We start from the raw sequence: 14,240 nt of genomic DNA, 5'->3' as shown, positions 1-14,240 counted from the left end.
CTTGAGAACCTTAGGTTGAGTGAAGCAACCCAGGCATTGAAGGACAAATACAACATGACCTCAATGATTTGAAATAAGCAACCTGCCTCAGAGAGCTAGAGACTGGAAAATAGGCTTACAGGAAATCGGGCGGTGGAGGAAGGATGTGACCGACGTCTACAGGGGTGTAATCTATGATGAGCTGGCAGTAAGTATGAGCACAAAGAAGAGACAAAATGGGGGCAAGGGGTTGCCTTTGGATGGGGCTTTGCGGGTTTGAGGGGGGCTGGGGATGGGCGGATGGATAATATTGCCCACAAAATTGAGGGGAGGGAGGGGCAACATACGAACATAGGAGAGTGTCAGGTGTTGGTTGAGAGTAAAATGCTGAGAAAATCGTATTAAAATATAATTAGGAGGGTTACTTGTTTAGGATGCTCGGAGGGGATGGTCTGATGCGGGATGGACCCCTGGGGAATGTCTGAAGGCTCATTTTGCCAGGATGGGTTGTACCATTGGGTAGAGACCCAAGTAGTGAGAGTGGGGGTGGACCCACATCCTGGGGAGGACTAATACCATCAAATAGAGAGAACTGTATCTCTCGAGAGAAAGGGTGGCTCCCAGGACATTAGGGCAGTTGAGCAAGTCAGGCCCTGAACACTGTTGCAAGTATCTCTGGACATGGCTCCTTGGGAAACGGAGATTGGCTGTCGCTGTGGGCCCCAAGGGGAGGGGAAAATGGATGTTGAATGGATGGAACCAAGGTAAATGTGGGGGCAAGAGAGGAGTTTCGTTAGAGTACACGAGGATGAATATAAAACATGTAATATTACACCAAAAACATATAGGGGATGACAGACTAATAATGTAAACCATAATGTAAAACATAGGATAACTAAAAAATTTAGAAAACTGTATAGCCTAAAGTATAAACCAGAATGTAAACACAAATGTTGCCTTGTTTGAAAGCTATTGTCTCAATAACTGTACATCAGTTTCAGTAAATATGATATGAATAAGTTAAAAGATTATGACTGTGGAAGGGAAAAGGTTTTATAATGGATATGTGGGAGTACTGTATATTGTATATATGAATTACTGTGACCTAAGGCTCTTGTGAAGAGAAGCTCAATAATTAGGGAAAAAAGAAAAGAAAAAGATAGGATGCAGAATTTTTCCAAATCAATATGTACTCCATATCTAACCTTTAAACTCATCACTATATTCCATTTTACTATTAAGGGAACCTGACATTATATCGGGCTTCACTTTTCAGGAAGTTTTGGATCACAGAATGGTTCAACAATGGAAGTGGAGGAATACTGGTATGGGAAGTTATTGACAGGGGACATATGGTTGACAGGGAGTTATACAGGGCATGTGTCCAGAGATGTACTCACCAGATGCAATGGATGTGTCATGATGATGGGGGAGGGTGTTACTGTGGGGGGAGTGGTGGGGTGGGGGAGGTGGGTGTGAATGGGGACCTCATATTTTTTGAATGTAATATTTTTTTTAAAAATGAATAAATAAAATAAAATAAACCAGTTTGGGGTTAAGCACAGGAGATCATAAACAACGCTATGGGTTAGTATTCTGGAGTCTTCTCTCCACATTATTTTGTGGCCTTCTATACCCTAACTAGAAGAATAATCAAATATTTAAAGTTGAAAGTAAAACTTTACAATTTTTCAAAAAACAGGAAAACATGTTAATTGTTAAAAAGAAGAGAGAAGAATAAATTATTTGAGTTAGATTTGTGAATTTAAGCATATTAAATAAAAAATAGAAGCCAGGCAAAAAGAATACACAAACCAGAAGATGGAAATAGCAAATGATATTTACAATATAGAACAAATTATTTAACATCATCACAAAAAATAAAAATGGGCAAAAGTCATAAGAAACATTTCATAGATCATGAGTCACAATGGACAATAAATAAATTTTTAAAATTTCAATTCGTTGTTGCATCAAACCATAAAGAGTGACCATTTCACATTCATCGAATTGTTAAATGTTAGCATCTCCAGTACCTGATATTGGTAAGCATGTGGAGAACCAAAAATATTTAAGTACTGCTATTAGTAATATAAATGTCTACTTTGGGAAATAATTTGAAATCATCTAGAAACTAAAGGACCACATATCTTTAAAAATTCCACACCATTTAATATACACTAGAAAAAAATTAAGTAACTGTGTTCCAAGATACACACAGAGCTCTGTTGATTATGGCACTCTGCCCCATGTAAAATAAATAGAAATAACCAGATATTTACCAACTGAAAATGGAAAAATGAAAAAAATACTGTGTATTCACAAAATTCATTACAACACAGTAGGGAAAATGAATTAACTATAGCTACAAATGTCAACGTCAACAATTCCAAAAAATATATTTGACAGGAAAAACCCAATTTTGATAAGTTTAAGAGAATATATTGCCATCTATGGGAAGTCTATGCAAACATTATATATATACATATATATATATATACACGCACATGTTAAGTCTGTAAGGAAAAGCAAAATAAAAATATTCAGGAATGATTACCTCTGGTGGAAAGGGAGGAGCATGGTAACTTACAGAAACACACATGGGAGCTATTGACAATATTCTATTAATTAAGCAGCACTGTATATGAATATATGCTTTTTATTATTTTATATCTTATGTGTTATGTATGAAATATTTAACAGTAAACTTTTTGGAGCAATTTAAATATTTGCATTTTGGCAAGCAATTTTCAAAAGAAAACAGAAATCATAGCAAACCATGTGTATTACCCTCCTGTGTAATACTTGTAATGATTGGGTTACAATAAAACACAAAGGACTTTATTTTGCTTGAATTTTATGGAAAGTGAAAGAAATTGGAGCACACTGTAAAAGAAAGAAGCACAACAGGCTCAGGTGGGAAAGTGAATGTGTTCTCTGAGGTGCTCCTCTGTGGCCAAATTATATCTAATCCTCTGGTAATTTCAATCAGCTTTATGAAAATTAACCTCTGATCACTTCTGTACATCCTGAAGTATTTATTACGTAGTTCAACTTGGGAAAAGTACATCCTCAGATGATGACTTTGCACTTTTACTTAATGAATCTGTCACATTTACGAAAGAATCACTTCGCATCTTTCAAAATGATCCACCGTAAACAGTCATTGAGACAGCAGGTGGCAATGACATCACTGTCCACTGGGAGAAGTCGCAACATCTCATACCTGATATATCTTCATTGCCCCTCAGAGCCAACCTCTTTGAGATGCCTTTCTGTCTGACAGCCGGCTGTCTTTAGTAAGTATTCTGCAGTTTCCAGCCTTGAGAATGAGAGCTAAGTACAAAAGGACTTTTTTCAATATTCCCATTCCTCATTTTGTGTTCCTTACACTTAAAGATTTTTTTTCAGATTTATCCTACCATTAATTTTCTGTTATGATACATTTGTATCTTGTCTTTTTTTTTATATCATGACTATTTCTCTTTTATTCCATTACTCACTCCTTTTCTGTGTTGCTTGCACTTTTCTCAGTTTTTATTTATCTTATTCTTTAAAGTCTCTTACTGCTATCTAAATTCTTTAATGGTCTCTAATCAATTTAATTTTATTTTAAAATTGTATCATACCTCCTTAATTGTATTTTAGCCCTTTTTTCCCCTGTATTATAAAAAATTATGTGGAAATTCCATATAATTCCATGTATTGCCATATATATCCGTATTTCATACTTTATTTCATGTTCTCTTTTCTAAAAAAAATATTTATTTATTTCTCTTCCCCACCCTCATCTGCTATATGTCCATTCGCTGTGTGTTCTTCTGTGTCTGCTTGATTTCTCTTTAGGTGGCACTGGGAACCAATCCTGGGATGTTCTGGAGTGGGAGAGAGGGGCTCAATCTCTTGTGTCACCTCAGTCCCCAGGTCAGCTGTGTCTCTTATTGTCTCTCCTCAGTGTCTCTTTATGCTGTATCATCTGGCTGCGCCAGCTCTCCTCTCAGGCAGCTTGCTGCATGGGCCAGCACTCCTACATGGGCCAGCACTCCGTGTGGGCCAGCTCTCTGCTTGGGCCAGCTTGCCACCTGGGCCAGCTTCCCTTCACCAGGAGGCACTGGGAATTAAACCCTGGACCTCCTAATGGTAGACGGGAGCCCAATCACTAGAGCCACATCTGCCTCCCCATGTTCTTTTTTGTTCTCTATAAATATTTATTTCCATTTGTTAAAATTTTCCTCTCTGTTTCAATTCATTACAGCCTTTCTACTCTAGAGTTATACACACTTTTGTTCATCCCAGCACTATTCAATTTTTATAATTAACACTCTCTATTTCAATTTATTGGGCTTTTATTTTCATTTAAACTGCTTCAATCATATTTAAATCATATTTCTTCTTACAGATTATATACATTTTTATCATTTATTGATTCCTAGTTTCTCCATATGTTTATGCTATTTGAAAGATATTCTTTACAATGCATTTTAAAACCTATATATATGTATATACTTTTTATACTGACTAATTTCAGCAGTCTTGAAAAATCCTGGTTATAATTCTGATGAGTTAGCCAGTGGTTGCATAGATTCCCTTTTGAAAAATGATATACTCTTTCAGTGATAAAATATAAGGTTATATATTTGCTTTTCTTTCTTAACCATAGAGCAGAGGGGTCCAAAATCATGAGGAATAGAAGTGGTGACAGCAGATATTTTTCTCTCTTATTTCTAATCTCAGAAGACAAACTTTTACTATTTAACTTTTAATGTGATATTTACTGCTGACATTTTTAGATGTTTTTATCAGAATAAGCTTATTCCATCCTTTTACTAATTTTGCTAAGAATTTTATCATAAATTTATGTTGAATTGTATCAAATGATTTTATGCATCTTGTGGTGATCATAAAATTTGCTCCTTTAATCTGCTAGCATGGTTAATCATACAGATGAAATTTCTAATGTCAAACTTACCATGCATCTTTGGGATAATCCTCTCAGTCAATTATTTGATTCTGCTTAAATATTGTGGAGTCAATTTCACAATTATTTTATATAGATATTGAAGTTATCTTGTAATTTTCCTTTTTATACTATCCTCACTAAATTTTGTTACCCAGATTATACTAACCTCATATTATGCAAAACCCTTAGTGTTCCCACTTTTTCTATCCTTATGAAGTATTTGTAGATATTATTCATATCTAGTGTTTTGGCATACTTTACTAATGAAGCATTCTTGGGAATTTCTCAGGGAATGATTTTTTTTGGGCATAGTATTCACTTTTGTTATCTTTATTATCACTGAAATAAACCCCCTTTATATGCAAAATTCCATTCCCTTTAAGTTTGCTTTTTCTGACTTTCTGCTATTCTAATATTTGTTTAGGTGTTGTAAATTAAGTCTTCTAGGAATTTTATCACCTCTCCTAAAGTTCCAAACTTATTGACCTAGTTAATCGCGACAACTAATGACTAATGACTAATGACTTCTCTTTTGCTGTCCCTTTAAACATTTTAATCCTGATTTTACAGGTGTCTTCTTTTGGGGAGGGTTTTGTTAATTTTATTATTCTTTTCCAAGAAGTGACTTTTTGTTTTCCCTTTCCACTTTAAGATTGTTGTCTATTAATTTTTACTCTTACCTTTCTTAATTCCATTTATTTCTTTTTGAGGATTTATTTCATTATGCATTGTCTAATGTCACTGTTTTCTTCTATGGTTCTTATCTAGTCTTTGCATCTAGCCTACAGAATGGAGTCCCCATAATGAGTTTCCATAATAGAGTTTTCTTTCACTAAGTGATTACCTGTAAGTTTGAACAAAGTGAGATATGAATTCTTTTTTCTTATTTAATTATTTGTCCTTAATTTGTATTTTACTATAATGGTGCTCAGTTAATTTCCTCTATATGAACTAAACTTTGCTGATCCTCCAGTGTTTGCTGAATGGCTGCATTTACCAAGTGTCTCACCTGTGCTTGAGAAGAGTGGGGATTTTTCAGTAACTCTGTGCATTGTTGATCTCCGACAGGTAGGTGGAGTTTATGAATTGTCTTGCTCATATTTTCTACATCCCTACTGGTATTTTGTCTGTTTTGTTAATTGCTAAAAGACTGTGGGTAAAATCTCCCATCATAGTGGTGGATTTTCCTATATCTTTATATCATTCTAACATTACTTCATATGTATTGATGCCACATTGATTTGTGAACACAAATTTAAAATTTTTATTATTATGAAATGACCCTCTTTACATCCAGTAATGCTGCTTCCTTAAAGTTTCTTTTGTCGCGTATTTCTGAAGGTGTACCAGCTTTCTGTTGGTTAGATTTTACAGGTTGTCATCTTCCATTCTTTTATTTTCAAACTCTCTGTACCTTTTTTGGATATCTCTTATAAACCACATGTAAATGGTTTTGAAGTCTAGTTTGTCTGATAATAGTACAGCAACTCCAGTTTCCTTTTGATTAGCATTTGCATGGTGTATCTTTTTCCACCCCATTTCTTCCAACGTAATCGTGTCTTTGTGGGACCCTAGTACATAGCACATATTTGGGATATGATAGTTCTCAGTTTTGCCATCTCTGCTATATTTTTTGCCATTAAATGTCCTTAAAACATTTATTAATTAGAGAACTTGTAGGCTTATAAGAAAATCATGTAGAGAGTACAGAGTTCTCATCCACCCTCCCTCTCAACACAAAACATTGCTTATTATTAACATTTTGCATTAGTGTGGTACCTTTGTTACAACTGATGAAACACTATTATAATTGTTACATTATTAATTATACTCCATAGTTATATTAGGAGTAATCTCTGCCTTTTCATTAGAATATTTAGTCCATTTTCATTAACTGTAAGTATTGATATGCTTGGATATAGGTCTGAAATTTAGCTATTTGTTTTCAGATTATGACTTCTGTATTTGTTCTCTGTTCCACCTCTCCTAGCTTCTTTTCCACTAATTATTTTTTTGTTATTCTAGTTCAATTCCTCTATTGACCTTTTCACTGTATCTTTTTACATTATTTTTCAGTGGATGTTCCAGGGATCATAATATTCATCCTTAATGTTTCACTATCTATTTAGAGTTAGTGTTGAATTACTTCAGGAAACTATTCTTCAAATTGTCACCATTATCCAAGATATTTTTTCCCTAGAATCACCAATTAATTCTTTTAAAAGGACTACTTCAACTTCTGAACTATTTTCCAATCTTTTCCTCAGCTTCCTTGTGCTGAATTGCCTTTATCAACCCATTCTTTCTAGTGTGGATTTTAAGTATCTCTAGATTAGTGTTAACCAAGAAATGAATTCCCCAAAATTGAGAAGAGAGAAACACAGCCCCTGTTATTATTTGAAAGGGGTCATGGCAATGAGAACTAATAGCAAACAGAGTCATGGGAACTTCATAGGCTCCCAGATGTCCAGCTCATCCTCCTGATAGCTGGGCCCTAGAAAGAAGTGTTGAAGCCAACTGGCAAGTATGAGCTGTAGCTTCACAGAGGGGGTAACTTCCTCTGACCTCCCTGTGAGCTTCCCCTTTACAACACCACTACAGTGGCTAGACTCACAGCGATGCCTGTGTTTTCCATCAATTCTTCCTGCCCACCTGCCAGTGTTTTAGGCTCTCCTGGTTATTGGTTCTATTTCATCCTCCAACTCCTCTCTTCCAGTCTCTCCTACATTTCAGTAAGTTTAAAGTCTGAAAGTACTTCCCTTAGTATAATAAAAAAATTTAGTCAATCTGGTTTCCTGACTCATACAACCTTTAGTATCAAAAGTGGTTCCAGGGTATCAGAAACTTCAGAAAGGAAATAAGGATTTTTCCCCCTCTTAGATAAGATAATGTTTTAAAACATTAAGACCACATCGTCAATGGAAAATGAATACTGGTTACCTGCCCCATGTGGTGGCATGACATTGAGTTAAATTACCACCTGTAGTTATTTGGAGTCAAATATTCATGGGAGGCCAGGCTCTGCATGATCACATACCTGCTTCCATAGAATGTTGTGGTAGAATTAGAAAGGACAAAATGGTGCATTTGACTGGTTGCTTCTAAGTGCACTGGAAAAATTGAAGGAAAAAATAGATGGGTACAGAGGATGTCAATGACATCTTAAAATGAGCCCTTATATCCTAAAGTCACAGAATTGAGATTTCTAAAAATGAAATTCAGAATTTGCTCCCAAGAGTGGCTGAGCAATAATAACATGAAATACACTCACTGTCCTACTGTTTTACTAATTTTAAAGATAGCACTTTGAATAGAAAAGATTGGGACATTGAAATTGTGGTAGGGATATCTGTAAAGATCTTGAACTCCCAAATTTTGCGACAAATTTCAACATACAAATGGTCCTTCCTCTCCTTTTGTTAGGATCGTATCCTCTTTTTGCCTGAAAACAATTTAATGACCTCTCCTTGAACAGGAAAGCTAAACATTTTTAGACCCATTTTCACAATTCTCATTAATTTCAAACCTTTACCCATACTCAAATCCTAGCACACCTTGGTGTGTCAGATATAAAGTTAACTGAGATAAGATACCATGTACGACAAAAAAATCACAAGATTTTACCAATCTACATAAAGAGAAATCTGAGGAATGTGGGATCCCATGACGGGAATGACATGTGGGATGGCATCAGATTCATTGGTAGGGATGCCGTTAACTAGACATTCTGAAATTGTCATTTTAGGTCAAGCAGCTGGGTCCATCCACCTTTTTCTTGTTTGCATGACTGAATCCTTAATTCCAAATTGGTCTGAATTATGGGAATGGACATAACTCAGTGGTTGAGCACCTAGTCCCCATGTCGGAGGTCCAGAATTCAATTTCTGGTACCTCCTTAAAAAAAAAAGGTCTGAGTTAAATAAATTTATGTTGTCAGAAATTATTGGTATATATGGAGGATGTCATACAAAGGCCAAGGAAGATAGGAAAAATGGAGTGGGTTTTCATTATAACTCAGTAACCTACCTCCCCATTTACCCCAGGAGATCCAAGATGATGCCCCCTTCAGCAAGGACTGAGGAAATCCTGGGATGAAAGTGTATCCTCCCTTCAAAGGTTCTGTAGAGACTGTTTTCTGCAGGCTAGGCATGACATTTAATGACATCGTCATTAAACTGAGCTCCCCGATTTCCATGAGGAAGATGGGATCCTGTAGTGGCAGATGTCAAAGTGGTGACATTCAACTGTCAGAGACATGGAGGAGGTGTTTACCCCAATGGACAAGAGGTCCAAAGAGTACTGAGAATGGCTTGTTGTACAGAAATCTTTGGCGTAGCTAATTGATTGCTGGGCCCAGGACAGTGAAAATATGGGAAGACAACCAGTCTTTTAGGCGGGCGTGGGACCTGTGGTTGGCTCAGGCCAATGAACGGGATGGGGGGGTGGGGGTGCCCAGCTCCACGGGTCACTTAGGCTGGTGCTGGTTCCTGCAAAAGTTACATTCATGATCTCTGTAACAGTCAAATTCACCAAGCCATCACATTACACCCCAACATAAACCCACCCTACCAGTATCGCCTTCACTGCTCTATGCTTAGGGGCAAGATAGTTGAACTCCATCCTGGCACATTAGAGCTCTATGAAGATTGCCTTGATGAGCAAAAGGGTAATCCCAAGATTCAGAAAGAAGCTCTGCTTCTGGAACTCCTCCTTCTTTTAGGAGGTTTCAACCCCAGGGAGAGATTTTGGAATGGGAATTTCTTACTGGAAAATAGTTGTAATTGGCTGCTGATGGTCAGTGCCCTCGAAGAGGGATGGACTCTGCCCAGAGAAAAACCTTGGATAATGTTGTCATACAGGTTATGGAAATGATCAACCCCAAGGCCAAGGCCAGAGGGCACCTCCTTGGTTTTAAGGAGATGCACCATGTCCATCCTTGCATTAACTCCATGCATGAGGCTGAACAACCCTGGACCTGCTGCTCCTCCATAAAGAGCACAAAGGCAAGAAGATAACTGATCCATGTGGAGGTGTTACTGTAAACATGGTGATTTCCAATAGACAGCCCTTCCCAATCAAGCCATGAAGGACAAATGTATCTCTTAGTGATATGGTGATTTATTATGTCCGCATAAGCAAGGAACTAGGGGAATCTTCCCAAAACCAGTTCAAAGTGAAAAAAGGAGCTAAGGTTTTTACAGGAAAAAAGAAAAAGAAAACGGATATTGAGAAGAAAACAAGTAAAAACCAAAACCAAAACAAACAAAAAAATGGGTGAGACCAGGGGTCTTGTGAGAAGAGTATGAGCAGTTTCTCAGTCCTGTGTTGTCTCAAGCATATCAAACTTGTCTTCGATTTCAGCAGCTAAAAAACCAGTTTAGATATAGTGGTGCACTTGCAAAGCCTTCATCACCCCTTTCTCAGCCAACCGCTCAAGGATATCAAGCCTTTTGTTCCTGAGAAAAGTTACAGAGGCAGACATGTCTATAGCACGTCTTCAGCAAGATCCATTGTAGAGCACAAGGAACAGGCGAACAAAATTAACCGATAATCTGGATCCTTCTCCTTTCTCTTAAATTCCCTGAAGAAGCTTTTTTCATTTCAGCTCCCTTGGTCCAAAAAAAAGAACACAAAAACCCAAAGATTAAAAGATACACATATCGATTCCTCTGTCTAGAAGTTTTGATATGTTTGTGAGATTCATGGGAAACTTTGCAAAGCATATCTTATCCCAAATCTGAATGTCAAGCTTGTTTGCTTTTCAATTCTGATTCCAGCCTTGACAAGTTCAAAATTTTTGAACTAATGACAGATTATCCCAAGCAGTATCCGACAGCTGATACACAGATTTTGCCTATCTGGAAAATTTCCAGAGCCCTGGCCCTTGAAGTAGGATCCTCTCAGTTTAATAATGAATCCTTATTCTTCTTCTAAGATACTGACCTCATGTTTACTATAGAATTCCTTCCGGGATGTTGTGCAAATATGATTCTAGGCCAGCAAATGTATTTTCTAGTCATCGTTAGCTAGGATGATCCAAAGATTGTTTATAGTAGAAAGATCCCAGAGACAACCATTTTGTATTTATTCAGAAAACTGGCTTCTGGAGAAACTCTGGGTTGGCATCACTTGTATTTTTGAGGGAGATCTTGTCCCACGAGGCAGCTTTCATGTTTCCTCAAGGCTGGGGGCTTGAGGATGTGGACCGTTTCAACAAAGTGGTTCAGGCAGTTTGAAGACGTCTACAAGCCAAGAAGTAAGAGGAGTCCATATCCACCATCCAGCCTTCCGACACCCCACTCTTGACCCCAAACGGTACAAATGAACTTGGAGTGCACACAGCAATTGGCTGAAATGTGGCTAGAAAAAAAAATGGTCAAGTTAAGTAGAAGAAGCAATAGTAATGGCTCAGTGAGGACAGCCTAATGTCCAGGCTGCTGGAAAAGACATTTGTATCATCTAATTTTAAAAGGTTTGCAGATGATGAGTTCTTGAAGTCCATACAAGGATATACTTTACATGTTATTTTCTTACAAAGGACTCTTTTATGATTGAGGTTTTTGAGGAAAAATGTGATCAGTGTTTGCCTTTGAACACATCTTTGCTGAACGTTATACAGCAGACCTGCTAATCAGGCCTATGGCAGGAACATCTGATGCTCCTACAAAGTGTTATAACAGAACACTGCCATGCTGGCAAATTTTCCATTGTGCCTGTTAACATTGCACAGATTCTATCTTTTATCTTTTCTACAACAGTTTTTGTTTTGTTTTGTTTTGTTTTGTTTGAAGGTACTGAGGAACAGGGATTGAACCCCACACCTGGTATGTGGGAAGCCATGTTCAACCTCTGAGCTACATCAGCTCCCCCAGTTTGGCTTCCTCATCTTTGTGCTTCTTGTTTGTTTCCATGCCCCTAGGTGGCACCGGGACATCCTGTGGAGAATCAAGTACCCAACCGCTTGAGTTACATCCACTCCCCTACAACAGTTTTTATTCAAAACAAAACAAAGCAAAACAAAAAAACAAATCCATCTTTTTGTTCAGTTGTGAAGTAATGAGATCTGATCATGGTTGTAGTCTCATCTTAGGAGAGCTTTCCAAATTGATTGTTTCCCCCAAACTGTGCTTTCTGTGGCTCTCTAAGTATTAAAGTAAGGGAAGTGAGCAAAATGCATGCAGCTCTTTTGTTGTACAGAGTAGCTGTCATGGGTTTGTCCTAAATGGACCCAGCAATAAATTTCCAAAAGGATTTGTTAATTCCTCTCTTCCTGACTCTTCTCTTTAAAGTGTAAAATATTACTATTTAGAATGAAAAGAAAAATTATTGTAATCTAATGCATGCAAGTTAAAGAAAAAAGAAAAACATTGATGAAATCATTGGGGTTCTCGAAAGATGTTTCTAACTGCAGGTACTGCTCCAGCTGTGGTTTCTTTACTAAAATAAACACAGCCCCTGGAAACTGGTGTGCACTTATTGATTTTGTGAATACCTTTTTTCCCCTATACCTCTTAATAAACACTAACAGAAGCAGTTTGGTTCCTCCTGGGAGGAATAACGGTATACCTTCTCTGTTCTGCCTAAGGGAGGTACTCTTTCTTCATTTTTTCTCATTTCTTCATTTTTTTCTCATTTCTTTTTCCCACTCCATGTTTCCCCCAATAACTAATGTAAGGTCTATTAATAGTTTTGAATCCTATGTCAAGGAAATTAATTTACAGGATAGCAAATGTTATAGGAGGAACAAATATCATACAAATACAATCATATAAGGATGACCTTTTATATCCTCTTCGGGGAGAGGTTTTGAATGTTTTCTATTCTTTGAGGAATAATTACCCCATGTTACATGGAAGTATCACTTTGTTATTTTCTTTACTTGGAAGTTAAAGGGGTATATATAGATGTCAAATTGACAAAGGGCGGATACTGCTTGTTTTCAAGTTGTCAACTTGGCCTTATCTGTTGTCTAAGATTCAGAAGTGCTCTTCACAGAATACTTTTTCATGTAAAAGTCTTATTTGGGTTTGCAAAAAGAGGACCCTCATGAACTTGGGAAGGTAAGAATGAATCAGTGGCCACTAATCTTGTCATATTATGGCATTCAGACTCAAGGACAGACACAAAAGTTCACAGGAGGCTCCAGATTCCAGATTGTCTGCATCCAAATGACCCCAATCCAACTACCAAGCACAATGCAGTATCATCAGATTTGGCAGCTTGCACAGTAATCTCCACAAGCTACCCTGCCACAAACCAATTTCAGTGACCTGACATCCATGGCTACTTGGATTTTCCTACCAGATCCTCCCTACACTCCTATTCTACTTCTCCAGGGTATTGTGGTTAGTGGCTTGCTCTGTTCCTTTGACTCAACTCATTTTTCCTAGACCTTGACTTCCATAGCCCTTCCACACTGATGTGAACTTAAATTCCTTTACTGAATCCTTTACTGAATCTCTTATTCCAAAAAGAGTTTTTTAGTTTTATTTTCCTGATTGATTGCAAATGATGTGCTGTCCTAGTTATTTAAAATTCCCTACATGCATATCCTATATCTGAACAATGTTGGCATGCCTATTTTGCTGCCTTAATCATGGTTTTAAATTACTTCTGTGTATTTCTACTCCTGATTTTTTATTGAATGTCAAACATTGGGTATTTTAACTAAAAGGTTCCAGATGATATTATCTTCCATTGCAGGGTGCTTACCTTTTCCTCTGGAGTCTTGTAGAGTGGGTGCTGATAACCATTTATCTGATCAGGTACTGTACAGAGAGGAGCCTGAGTTAATTTCAGGTGAGAGTCTAGGAAGTTATTCAGGGCCTCTCTCCTGGCACAAAGAAGTCTGAACAACATAAAGACCTATGGGAATTTTGGGAATTGAAATGGATGATAAAGTTACTGACAAAGACTGGATGGCTGAGGGAAGGTGTGTGGACTGAAGGGAGAACTAAAGAAAGAAGTCTGATTAACATTAAGGAGTGAGAAAAGGCCAATCTTAGTGAACTGGACAGAAAGTTAATGGTAAAAAAAACTTCAATGGTGAAGTTGAAAACTGTCATGCCCCAAAATTAAACATAAGATGTATTTTTCAAGAATGAGTGTATGGTCAACAATTGTCAACCATATCGAGTATCCCAATTTCAAACAAATCAGGATAATAAAACTTAAATTATAAAGTTGGTAGAAAAACAAGATAATGGAGGGCAAGTATCTCCCATGTCATATGTGTTCAATAAATATTTTGGTCCCTCCTCCCTCTCTGCTAGATAATGAGAATATCACTAGTGTGGTAAGG

At 37.2% G+C, this 14,240-nt stretch overlaps 1 pseudogene; it reads left to right on the top strand.

The window, feature by feature from the left end:
• The window catches only part of LOC101422756 (chondroitin sulfate synthase 1-like), a 64,127-nt pseudogene extending 52,863 nt beyond the window's left edge, over positions 1 to 11,264 (top strand).
• The last annotated feature ends 2,976 nt before the right edge of the window (positions 11,265 to 14,240 follow it).

This window comes from Dasypus novemcinctus, chromosome 18 (genome assembly GCF_030445035.2).
Source record: "Dasypus novemcinctus isolate mDasNov1 chromosome 18, mDasNov1.1.hap2, whole genome shotgun sequence".
NCBI classification, from domain to species: Eukaryota; Metazoa; Chordata; class Mammalia; order Cingulata; family Dasypodidae; genus Dasypus; species Dasypus novemcinctus.
Note: the sequence above shows the minus strand (reverse complement) of the source record. Positions and strands in the feature narration are given on the sequence as shown.